The sequence below is a fragment of the Neodiprion pinetum genome, chromosome 6, assembly GCF_021155775.2.
Source record: "Neodiprion pinetum isolate iyNeoPine1 chromosome 6, iyNeoPine1.2, whole genome shotgun sequence".
Classification (NCBI taxonomy): domain Eukaryota; kingdom Metazoa; phylum Arthropoda; class Insecta; order Hymenoptera; family Diprionidae; genus Neodiprion; species Neodiprion pinetum.
In genome coordinates this window covers 24,725,453-24,738,512 of record NC_060237.1, presented here as the reverse complement: position 1 = coordinate 24,738,512, position 13,060 = coordinate 24,725,453, and the positions used below count along the sequence as shown (strand labels likewise).

General features: G+C 43.0%; 1 protein-coding gene and 1 long non-coding RNA gene across 2 annotated transcripts in view; one reads left to right on the top strand and one right to left on the bottom strand.

The window, feature by feature from the left end:
* Positions 1-13,060, top strand: part of Pdk1 (Phosphoinositide-dependent kinase 1) — a 323,017-nt gene that overhangs the window by 207,549 nt on the left and 102,408 nt on the right. The window lies entirely within an intron of this gene.
* Positions 1-13,060, bottom strand: part of LOC124221678 (uncharacterized) — a 62,196-nt gene that overhangs the window by 28,248 nt on the left and 20,888 nt on the right. Inside the window, exon 2 of the long non-coding RNA XR_006883851.2 lies at positions 7,764-7,917. This is a non-coding gene — a long non-coding RNA (uncharacterized lncRNA). The remainder of the gene's footprint in view (positions 1-7,763; positions 7,918-13,060) is intronic.

Below are 13,060 nucleotides of genomic sequence, written 5' to 3'. Positions count from 1 at the left end.
TAACGGAGTAACGGATACGTCATTCGTTAAAATATATAATCATCTTGCGTCTCACGCGTCTCGCGTCTCTTTTCTAAGACTGGATGCATTTTTCAAAATCAAGTCAGCGGATGGTTTCAAATCTCTGGAATAACAACAGATGACCGAACAGGTGCCATCGGAAAATTCGTGCCGTTCAAACCTGGCTGTAACCTCTCAGCCGAATTAACGACCGACTTTACGGCGCGAAGAACAATTAATCGATGTAGAGGTAGAACATCTTGTTGTGAAGCTTTAGCTTTCAGCGGTATAATAAAGCTATCCCGAACCGAATTAAATCCGGAGATTCGATTCGACCGTGGACGAACTGTTGGGAGTCTGTTTATCCATTCGAAATTGATTCACTTTCACGTATTATGTGAACATCATTACGATTTCTATTACATAATAAACGAAGTAACTTCCATTGAGATACTTGACATAATCAACCAGTGATCGCGAATTGAATCAAAACGCGCATGAAGAAGGATGATTGGTTATGCTTATTGCCTTATTTGTTGACTGCGGTGACTGAGATTATCATGTGATATACTGTTGTTTTTTTTCTCTCTTTATTTGTTATTCCGACTATTGTAATTGCAACAAGTACTTGTCAAAAATTTCAGGGTCCGAACAGCAAATTGTACAGTGACGACTGCAACGAATCTTGACAGATTTGACCAAGTGTAACGCGATACGACGCTCTGATAAACCGAGTTCTGTTACCTACGATAAAAGTGGTCAGGACAGCAGGCAGGTAGATGACTACGCGATATCCTGCACCTCTCTTCTGGAGCAATTAGAATTTGTAATAACTACTTTCTCAAATTGTACCCTGTGCGAGCCTAAGGGGTATAACGAAATTATACAATTCCTATTAATAAATCAAAGGAAGAGCTAAGATTTTCCTAACAAAGCTTCATCCCCAGCTCAGTCTTATAAATAATTTATTGGCTGCTAGTATTATATACGGACAGTCGGACGCTCAAGCGTTTACAATGGTTATGTCACAGAAAAAAGTGCAACGCGTATGCATCGTGGTAACCAGCTGCACACTGGTCAAAGTCATAAGCACAATGCGTTTCCAGAAAATTCATTGCTTAACAATGGCGCCGGGTAACGGAAAACCCAGGTTCTTAAGCTATCGAGATTGTTTCCTTCGGGGGCTGTCGAGGAATGTCGGCGTGTCTTTGTGTCTGGATTTTACCTGCTCTGCCCATTCAACTAGAAAACTTCGAAAGGCCTCCGGGCCAAAATCCTAGTTCAGGGTCTTTGAACAGGGCTGAGGAACTCGAATGTTCTCTCTCCCCCCTCTCGTAGTATCGCATAGACGTTGTTATGTCCTCGCGTATTTTTTAAAATTGCCATGTTTTCGGTAAATAAACGCCACAGATGTTATTTTTATTTCGGAATAAAAGAAAAGAAAAACGGCAAATGATACTTGCAGAAACAAATGATGTTATTCGCTAAAGAGATAAATCGAGAAAATTGGTACCGTGAAATCGGTACTTTTCAATTTCATCTCGAGCTGCAGTGATTCGCTCCATTATCCTTGAAGCTATTGAAACTTGTATACTACGCTACTTATATCCGTACGTATATACGTATATGTATATGATATACACATACGGTATAGCCGTGTTTATTTACACGTAGGTTATGTCAATTTGCATATAATTATATGCCGTGCCGGCCTCCCAGTACGTAAGTAATCGTGGTGCACAGTCCTTGTGCTGCACGTGCCCAACGTCCCGTTGTCGCCATCTAATTAGTTTCGAACGTTTATTAGCATTTGAATGGTTGCAGCGCGGAGGCGCCCCGTACAACACTACACAGGGCTGCATTTTTCCCGCTTGAAAAACATGCTCGTTCCCCGCCGGCCTAAGTACCTCTGACTAATTACGCTCGTGTGGGAAATCTCAGAAACGAGTTTAGTCCACTCCGTGTCTTGAATGGCCCCACACAAAGCGGCGAATCGCCGTCTTGGCGCCAAAATTCCAGAAAATAACACGCCGAGGATCCCTCGTCGGGCCCGGCACGTAGACCTGCAAGGGCCCTGAAACGGGCGCGTCGGCGCGGCCAGACAGAGGAAAAGAGAAAGAGAGAGTGAAAAGGGAAAAAGATAAATAACACCAAATTTTCACACATAAATTTTTCAAAGGACCCGGGGCAAATGGAATGCGACGGCTAAGCGAGAAGCCGTCCGAAAACACTCAGTCTCGTGTTTACTTCGGGCGAAAACTCCGTAGGTCACGACGCTCCTGGTGGTGACCGTGAAATATCTATGGTGTCGTGCGGCGTGGGCCCATATCCGAGAGAGAGAAAGAGAGAGAGAGAGGAGCGGGCTCACCCATTCACAAAAGGTGACGACCAGGTAAAATTTTACCTCGTATATACGAGCACACGGCCCCGTCGTCTTTCCGGAATCCATGGCGTTGCGAGGGCCTCACGCGACAATCTCGAAAATGGAATGCAACTACGCTGCGCGTGCAGTGCTCACCGCTCTAGATAACCAATCGTATGCACGCAAATAGTCAACATTCGATGGCCCAGGTTCTGTTTACTCGGTTGTATCTTCGCCTCCTTCGTCGGCTGTTTCTTTTCCCTATAGAAAGCCAAGTCGAATAAAGGTTCTTCAACAGTTTTTGGCCTCCTGTTGCCGGTGGCACTTTGTTCCTCGTTAATTTTTCAACGTTCAATTTTCTCAGGTAAGTATCAATATGACCAAGTGGCGAAATGAAAGAGAGAAATGGTTGATAACAAGCTGTCCTTTCGGTGAATATTCGACTGACAGTAACTCCGCTGGACTGTGCGACCTGGGACTGGAAAGTGTGGAATGTTATCGACCGAAAGTGTCGTAAAAAAAATTCGGACTTCGGTTTCATGGAATTTTATCCTCTCCTTTTTTTCTTCCGAGAATCGGTTTTGCGAAGCCGCATAGCGCAGCATCCTCCATACTCTACCATAATAAGGAGAGCTCATTTCCTGCTCGTCAGGTCCTTCGCTGTCCACAGCGTGAGGAGCCGCGAGGGACCAACCGGATTTTGCGTACAGAGCTTGAGGTACCGGCACAGAAACTAAATGGCAACTGGTGCCGAACGAGCAGGCGAAATGCCGAGAAACTTGGGCCACCGAACAAAAGACTCTGCCAGCAGGTTGCCGGTTAATAAGACCGAGAACATAATGCCCCAACGTTGAGCGCAAACATGGTTTACTCACTGGCGTTGGTCCATGACGAGTGGTGAACGGTACTTTTCTGTTCCAAATAATATTCAATCCTACACAATATGAGCTAATCAACATGCCTTGTTTCCTAAGACTGGGTATGGTATAACATACCTTGACGATAAGTTCTGCTTAATCCGTAGCACGTTACATTCAACCGTGAATCCTAATACCGCTTTATTCGTCCATCATCGGTCTTTGAACGATTGTAAAGCGTGGGACTGTAGTCAAATGTCGATTATTTCCGGTCATACGGCAATTGCAATAACACCATAAAATAGTTTTCTTCCAAATGGCTGTGTGTCGGGATTCGGACGATGTTTCGTTCAGAGATTGTTATCCTGGTGAGCCAACGAATGTCGCCACGTTTCGAAAAGGATTAGGCCGTTATCCAGTCTCGTTCTGCCAGTAAAATTCGACAGATGAGGAGTTCGTTGAACTGATCTTTGATTACGATCATAAAATCGACATTGGCCATATCAAATCACGTTGACACGTGTTGGTCGTACGAACGGTTGGTTGGAAGATGAGGAGTGATCAGGCTATAATGTCAATCGTTAAAATTCAGGATATGTTTTTGAGAGATGTAATCAGAAATTACACGATAATACGTATGCAAAATGTGATCAGATTCCGATATCGCGTCGATGAGAATTTGGTTAATGCGAATAATTGATAGAGCGAAATAGTCCTCCTTTCGCAGTCCGGAATATCTCCTCATCACGACGGTACTAACAAGTTTTTCACCATGGAATCGGGCTTTCATCCGGCGTCTATATAGATGCCCAAACCGATCCAAGTTGCGTTAAAGTCTTAAACTATTCGAGCTAGGAGAAGACTCGTCGTCCTATCAACATACTAATGCCCAACATTAACGCGAGAACGTGACAAACCGCAATTGCCCCAAAGCAAGACAACAAGCTACAGTAAGAATGAGTGACGATCAGGGAGTAGCTACGAGTTTTTAGCCCAAACTACGCAGTATTCACCCAATTACTCTTTCTAATAAACTTGCGGAATGCAACGGATTCGACTTGTTTCTATGGAATATTGACGTACGTTCTCTGCCTACCCGAAATAAGGAAAACACCCTAAGCTGTTTCGCCGTGTTCGAAAATGAGCAGGCAAGTTCTATCGACATTCGACAGTCTTGTATCTCTATCGCGCAACTGACTATCATTGACCATTGAATTTCCAGCCCCAGGCCCACTCACTCCACATATCCACGTGTCTGCGCTACACTTTCCCTCCGAAAGTTGACCACCACTGACGGCAGCTTTGTTTGGTCTGCATTCTGCATCGGCGCGGAGGAAATGGAAGGCCAAAGGCTTGGTGGTCTTGGCGAAGGAATGCGTCGTGAAACGGTCCGGGGGCCCGCAGGGGTTCTTGTGAATGAACGACCGTCTCGCGTTTAGGGTCCGTTCACAACGAGGACGGAGATGATCAATGCGTCGCAGACACCGATCGGGCCTTGCAATTTTCGGCTCACGCGACCGCGGGAATTTATCACGTTTGTCTCACGGTACCAAAGCCAAAAAAAAGGTGAAAAATTATAGTCTCGACAATCCCGCGTAAGTGAGTACGACACATGCGTATACGCACACGTGTGCGTGTTTCACTTTGTACGTAAAGACAAAAAGATTAAGTATTGGAACCGCGGTTCAGGTTGGCCGACGAGAAAACGCCTCGCAGAAAATACCTGCGCATCTTTACGTCTGTTTCTCTCACAGTCTCACTCTTTCTCAACTCATCCTAACTCGCGCTTTGTCTGCGTACCGACTCGCTCTCAACCTTTTGTCTAGCTCCTTGAAGCCTCATCGTCATCGGTAGACCAGCGGTATTTCCAACACCTTGGATGTATCCGTTTGACGCGCGTAGAATTTCATCCTTGAACCATTAGGCGCACACGCCGCGACGAATCCCCGATTATTCAACTATTTTGGTGCAGTTATTTTATGACCTCTGGTGAATAGTTTACAAAGGTTGCATAGACTCGCCATTATGATGATAAAAAAGAAATTCGTTATTCTCGTACTTATTGTGATGGTAAGTTTGCTAGTTGGGAGCGATTTATTTTTACGTTATACCATGAAGACGTTGCGTAAATTTCGGTAACCGCTCAACACTCGGAGAGAATTTTTATTCTCATTTAAATTATTGTTGCATGCACAGGTTACGTGCCATTTTTCATCGGCATCGCTTCCCTCGTCTTATCTTCATCTCCAATATTATTTACACTAAATTCTATTTTTGATTTCAGATTTTTACGCTTTAAAAATTCCTGCTAACAATACAGACTTACGTGATTATATTTGCACATCAATCGACTACAGGGAATATTTATATTCTGCGCAATATCAATAGTACGTAAGTGTAATTGTTTCAGGTCGCAGAATTTTTCGTATACTGTGCTTTCTTCGCTTTAACCGGAACTCTTTGGGGTGATAAACTACCGCCCCGCTAACGCGTTCACCTAATTAATTAAATAGATCGCGAGAAGGAAATACGCGGGCCGAATAATTTGCCAGGAAGTTTTACGTTAACGATAAACAATTTGACCGACAATCAAACATAAACAAGATTAGGCAATCCCACGTTGGAAGTATTAACTTGAGCGTTTTCGCACAGTCTGCGCAGTCAGGCTTCGCTAAGTAGCATAACTTCAACTTCTACTTCGCTATTTCGTTTTTCTTCTCTTTCTTCTCTACCGTTTTCTTGGTCCATGTTCAGCGCGCGCTAACGAAACCAACGTTATATATATATATATATATGTATGTATAGATATACGCAGAGCAGACCGCATTCAAAAGCCTACAGTCTAGACCGCGCGACGGCGAATGTGGGAGAAATCCCGAGAAAGTTTTAATAATAATTTAACTTTTGGCAAATCTTGGGTAAACATTTCCGACCGGAAAGTTTCATCGGCAGTATAAGATGACGATGCGCCAGCGCTTCATTAAATATTTGCCATATATATCCTCTGTGAAACTGAACATTACAGGTAAGTATAGTTTGCGCTCTTTCGTTCATCGCACGATCAAAATGACATCGACTTTCTTCCGCCTCTCGAAACGATCGATCTTCGAAGACTCCCCATAACCGTGAAACATGTCGTTAGATATTTTGATAGTCGTGTTATAATGCCTGTTCAAAAGTGCGACGGCTGTGTTGCAGCCCGGCTAATCGCGAAATAACAAATTACCAGTTGTATAATAAGTGTGTGTATGCCCGCCTAACTCCAGGAGTTGGTCAAATATTTGATATGTTTTATAAATACATCAAGAGAACCGCGAACCAACGGCGCGCTTATCAACCGAATGACCACTGTTTAATTTTCCATAATTACTACCTTGCACACCGATGCCTGCCTGCCCGCCCGTCTTCCATCTTCTCCGTCGAGTTGTACGCGCATTGTTACGCCTTCCCGGGGGATCGAGGTCTCGCCGTACCCTCGGGATCTTAAAACCCTCTACGCGGAGTTGACGAAACAACTCTGCAAAGCACGGGCAAATGTTTGTATTCAATTTATATAACACTCGCGATACGCTTTACGCCGCGCTATATTGTACGTTGTATTTTGTTTATACCGTTCCTGATAGCGCGCACTTATGCAGGTATTATACATGTAATATATATATATATATATATATATATACATGTATATACACCTTACAGGCGCTGTAAATTCGTTGGATTTCTTATGCACGTTGCGAACCTGGTAATACGAAAACTGTCGCGAGCTGTGCAATACTGTATTACGCAATAAAAGCTTGCTGCTAATCATCCGTTCGGAGTTCAGCAGGTATTAGGTGTCGTAATTCAGCCGCAAGGCCAGGGGCTCGGTGTCGGACTCGAAAATGTAATCGCGAGCACCCCGTGCTTAGACGCAATTTCCGGTTTTAATCACAAACGATAAATCGTGCAGAATCGACGCTGTACTGTAAACATTGCACGAAACTCGAGGCCTCTCACGCGTGCTCATTCCTTGTAGCTTATTCGCGAAAGCTCGATACCCGATATACACCTACGCGTAGCTTTCGACAATTTCCAGGTAATCGGGGAAAGAGATCGTTCCAAGAAGCAATTCTTTGACGAGGCGAATACCTTGCGAGCAACGCGATATTCGAGCTGCGGTAAACTGATGGAATTTGGGGATTTCGAGAGGCGGAATGGAATGCAACCGGTAAAATCTGCAGAGTTTCGGTATTCCCGAAAATTCCGTCGAGACGCGTGCCTTCGTTGCAACGACTCTACTTACCGGCTAGTTCACACCTCGGGTTAACAAGGTTCACCTCACAGCCGAGGATAAGGTGCTCGCAATAAATAACTGTTTACTCATCGACCGCACAAGGAAAACGGCCCGTTGAGTCCGCTGCGATTACTGACGCACATTGGAATTTTGTTTATTACGGTGTGGGAAATGCTTTGACTCATGATCCGCAAATGCGGATAATTCCTGGTAGGTATTCAAAGTAGGATTAACGGGAAATTAACAATGCCTGAACGGTTCAAATTCATACCTGTATCGTGCTTCAGCCTCAAGTTGTGTATGTTCGTCATCTCATCGTTATCGTGTTCAGCAATTTCGGAACGAAAATTGCAGCTGTATGCTTCTGTGTCGGGGTAGATGTTCCCTTTTCCGTGTTTGCGGAATGGTACAACGATCGTTCGTATCTTTAAACAGAAAAAAAGTACATTGTAACGGAGCTCGTGAAATACGTTTGGAGAACTCAAAGATATACATACATATAATTATAGCGATAATCGTCAATACCTACAAGATATATACAAACGAAAACGGATATTTCACCCCCAAATAAAAGATGACCGATCAAAGATTCGGATTAACTATCCCAGATTGTTCGGGGAAAAAAAGTTTCGCCGGTCCGGCAAAGATAACGCCAGTCTACTGACAAGCGAGAAGTTTTTGCCGCGTTGGCCAGAATTTCGCAACTACGTAGACAATCGAATTCGTTGCCAGCTCGGAACATGGTTCACGTACATGTGTACAAACATACGTTCGGAAACCAATCTCGCTATGCTTGCAAAAGCAATTCTTGCCAATGCAGCAACAAATTTTTTCTCTGCAGTCTATGCGTGAGTGATAACAAAATTGTTTGACCAAAGCAGAAAATGACTATACGTTCTTTTCGTAGTTGTACGATCAATGTCGTAATAAATGAGTTTCACTCTTGCTTCTTTTTCCCGCAATTGGAAGTTGTATTATTAACGCGGGATGTCGCAACAGTGCGGCAGAAATCTGCTCCAGTTTGTAAAATAAGGGCGCATTTTTATCTGCTCATTGTCAGTTCGAGACACGCCGCGATTTCGTGAATGAAAGGCGAGAATAGCTCTGAACTTTGGCTCGGAATCTTTAAAGACAATCTGGTATGAAGGTTTTTTCAATCACCCCTCCCATTCCTCTGTGTACACGTATAACTTATTATTATCGCATCGAAGTCAGACGCCGTTATCGGGCATTGCTCGTTGGCGGTGGTAAATATTATAGAAAAAATATCATTAATCTCGAGAGTTGGTATAAAAAAAAATTTCAGATAAATGAAGAGAATTCGCAAAATAAAATAGATCAGTGTAATAACCCGGTGACCTATTGATGTGGATATCGTCGGCTGACCCAGACAAACAACCTTGCGTTACAAAAGCCTCTTTGCATTTCGTATGAATGTACCGTATGTATGCTACGTTACATGTACGTATGATAATAACGCAATTTCATACGTATTGATGTTACTCGGTGCAGCGGAACAACAATTCGGGGAAAATATCGATGCAGCGAGAAAACACGGCGGGCGGTAGAACAAACAGTCGGGATTCATCGTGTTTACTTGTTCGTTACATAGGCGTCGGTCGCCGCGTGTTGTTACGAATATCCTCGTATGTAGATGCGCGCGTGCCGCTAACGTTATACGGATATCGTGCAATATAACAACCGACGGTACAAAATATTTTCAATTTTGCATTAACTAGAACTACGCGCTAAAACTACAGGTCATGTCTTATTATCCGTAACAACACAACGTCTGTATGATTTAGATTGAAGAAAAAAACAACGTTACGGACAAGTCAATCACAAACTTTGATATTTGCTCATCAATGGCGCTCATTTTTATATTAACTAGTTGGTAAGTATCTTCAATTCTACTTTGACATCTTTGTCTTTCTTTGGCTCTTACGGGTTTTTTTTTTTTTTTTTTTCTTCCGGACGGTTGTAGTTTACTGTATATAACGCATGAAAACAAGGTAACGTGAATATCATATCTCTCTGAATAAAAAATGACTCTAGGCATCGTCGTGCAACTCATGTCATGGCAGATAATCAATTATGTAAAACAGGCTTATTTTCCGAGTGTAAAACTTGGTTAGTGTCACGTGATTAATTAGATTTTTTTTCTGTAATAGTTTGAAAGAACTACGTCGCGCGGGAAAAAAAAAAAGAAAATTACGTAAATTAGAACTCGACGTGAATTATAATTTGTTTGCATACTAACAATTAGTCAAACTGCATCGGCGGTGTTGATAAAGAATGACCAGAAAAAAATATGACACACAATTCTACAGTCGAGATCGACAAAAATAGCGAACAAAGAAAATATAAAAATCTTTCGTCCGATCTACACACGCGAGCATGAGAGATGACGAGCAAGACTTATCAGAGGAAGTCAGCGGCGACGTGGAACGGGGAAACATTTCTACGTTATTAAAATTCCCCCAATTTGAGTATTTGCATAATAAAAGACTTTTATAATACACACACAAAGCATGTGAGGTGAGAATAGAAGTAAAAACGAAAGATCCCCGATTCGTTTAAAAAATTGAAATTTAATACAAACAAAATTGTTGTTGACCCTCTCTCCTTTTTCAAACATCGGTAATTCAATTCACGTCACGACGAAGGCGCTCGCAGCTTCGCCGCTCAAGATCACTGGGAGATTGCTCACGGTGTTTCCAATCTTTCCATCCTCCAGAGAACGACGCGTAGTTGCAAGAACCCGAACCCGTGACCCTCGTGCATTACTCCGATTCTTGTTTGCCTTTGTTTTCGAGTCGGTTTTGCGCCTCGCGTGCGGACAAAGAGGAGGCGATATTGTTGATCCCTTTTCCTCCCACTTTCGGTCCGCGCCTCGTACCGTCCTGCGGGTGTTTACGTTTTGCACCGAGAGATCGGTGCAACGCTCCGACGCACAACCCGGAGAAAGCCGATGCTCCTACGGACGAGTAAACAAGTCGGGAGTACAGTGCAAACACCTTACGGGACCCTCTCCGATGTCCACTTCGTCCGCTTCTCCAACCAAATTTTCTGTCAATTAATGCGCCTGTGCGCATACCAATTTTCAACGTTTCAAACCGATTGCCCGACGATCCAATCGTTCAAAATTTCATTCTTATTTTAAACCACTGCTGTTATAAAAGAATTTTTCTCAGCCTATGCATAGATGTGATATTAGTTATTGCAAACAAAATCGTTGACGTTGAATCTTTTTCTTGAAATCTATGCAGTTTTTGCAATTGGGGTTCCAGTTATCGACAGGAGTGATGGAAACGGAGCACGAATGAAATATGGCGTCAGATCGTCGCCGGTTTTGTGGCTCAATAAACAATTGCGTGCCTAATGTTAGCTGAGTCGTTACCGCCTAGCAAAAAAAAAAAAGTCTCTTGCAATCATTGAGACAGTTTGATATTGGGTGAAGAAGAATTAAAAAATTAAAACTTTTTCAGGGCCATCGGACTTTGCCAAAAATCATTTCCACGGTTCAAGAACTGGAACTATTTTACCTTCTGATGATATTTTGTACAAGGTAGAGAAATTCTGTGCACTTAAGCTCGCGAGTCAGATGACGAAAGTTTTCGGGAGAAACAAACGTACGCGCAGGGTGTTCGGGAGACGTTTGAGAACAAGCGTTCCTCTAGTTAAGTTCCGACGTCTTGTTCCAAGAAACATTTCAAGACACTTGAGAGACTGGGCTAATACACGTCAAAGTTCTTAAACGGACCGACCCTATTTTCCACGCGATCTTCATCCTCCCCCGCGGCTTCGCCCAGGCTTTCGGCGAGTCTCGGAAGGCTCCCTTTATCCCTAAAACCGTATACCAAAGAATCCTAAAACAACAAGCAGCCAACGCGGGTCGACCGACTGGTCGTTTAGCCGAAGCTGATAATTTACAACGCCGCAAAAGCGCAAAGGAAGGAAGGAGACGGAATCCTTCGAGGGATTAAGCGGTGCGGGATCTTTCCTTAAGACGCAGTGTCTCAATTCCTAGGATTTTGCTTGTTTTCGACCGCACCGATCTCCCGCCAGCCTTCCAAGGAACGAACGAACAGCTATGACCGCCTCACGCCGACTGACCGACCAATTCCATTGTGTCAACAACAACAACAACAAGTAGCTGCAGAATGGCGTGGGACGAGGACAAGGGATGAACGATTCTACGGGCGAATCTAGGATTCTTCTTTTTCATTAACAATGCCGATAAATTCGACACGGCCGGTCATGACGGAAGACGGCGAAGCTTTTTGGAATGACGTTTCCAGGAGGAGGCGGCAGGTCAAGGGTCAGGCCAATTGTTAACGGACACTCCTAATTCTGTTCAGCGTAGGCAAGTTGTTCTTTCTACCTATCAGCGTTACGAATCAGCTATAGCCTCGTTTCCTGATTCTTAGCATACGTAATTGCTCGCCCATTCACATCAGTCAGTGACAGATTACGGTTCTTGTATCGCGCTACTCGATACGAAGTCCGAATGGAAGAATAAGGTCTGTGTAATCTGAGCCTAAAATGCAAATTCGCCATTGAACTGTACTGTAAGTTATGAATAAAAAAAGAAATATATTAATAATACCGATTCTACCTTAATGGCGTACAATTTTTTTCCCTTCTGTAATGTCTGTTAAACAGCTTAACAGTACTGATCGTTTCTTCTACACGTGAAACGCGATTGTGACCGACAACGTCGTAGGTAATATACCATACCTGGAATCCGCATTGCAGTTACACATATGATACGATACTCGTACAATTTTAATCGATTTCTTCCCTGGAACGTAGATTTTTACCTACGTAGTATCTGTATGTATAAATAAATATGCATGTACACATATTGCGCGTTATATATTCTCATAAAAGTAGCCGAGATCCGTTTTATTTCGTGCGGTTTTCCATTTAGCGCCCGACTTCCCGTTGCGGTTAATTAATTATCTTACCTTGTATTTTCCCGATACATACCCATAAATGTACACAGAGTAACGCTGGATTATTAAATACGCAGCGCATTCGCGTGAAATTTCTGAAGCGCAGTATACGAATTGCTTGTACTTTCCCCTGTCAAATACCGGCGTGATAAAAAAATGGAGTAAAAAAATACGCATCAGACACGCAACGGTGGTGTACAAAGTATGAACGTATCAGAGGCATACCACGCTATCTGAACATTCGATCGGAAAAGAAGCTATAGCTGATAGTCTGAATTCATTTTCTCCGAACAAAGATCTACAGCATTAAGGTATGCTGAATAAAAGATTATAAAAAAACTTGCAAATACCGAAAAACTTCAATCATTCGAACTCTTCGTAGGTCGAAGGTTTTTTTTTTGTCCAAGTTAAAACGCGTTTGCGTTTTTCTAACATTTGAAATATTCGATACTTCGAACTCATGGTGCATCTCATTAAATTTTTGTTGGTCTTTCACGGATTATGGCAAAAAAAATTGGAAGGCAGTTTAGAAAAAAGACAAGAACATCTTGCTTTCGAATTTGTACACAAGAAATGATTAATGTTTTAATATTAATATTAGTTAGTATCA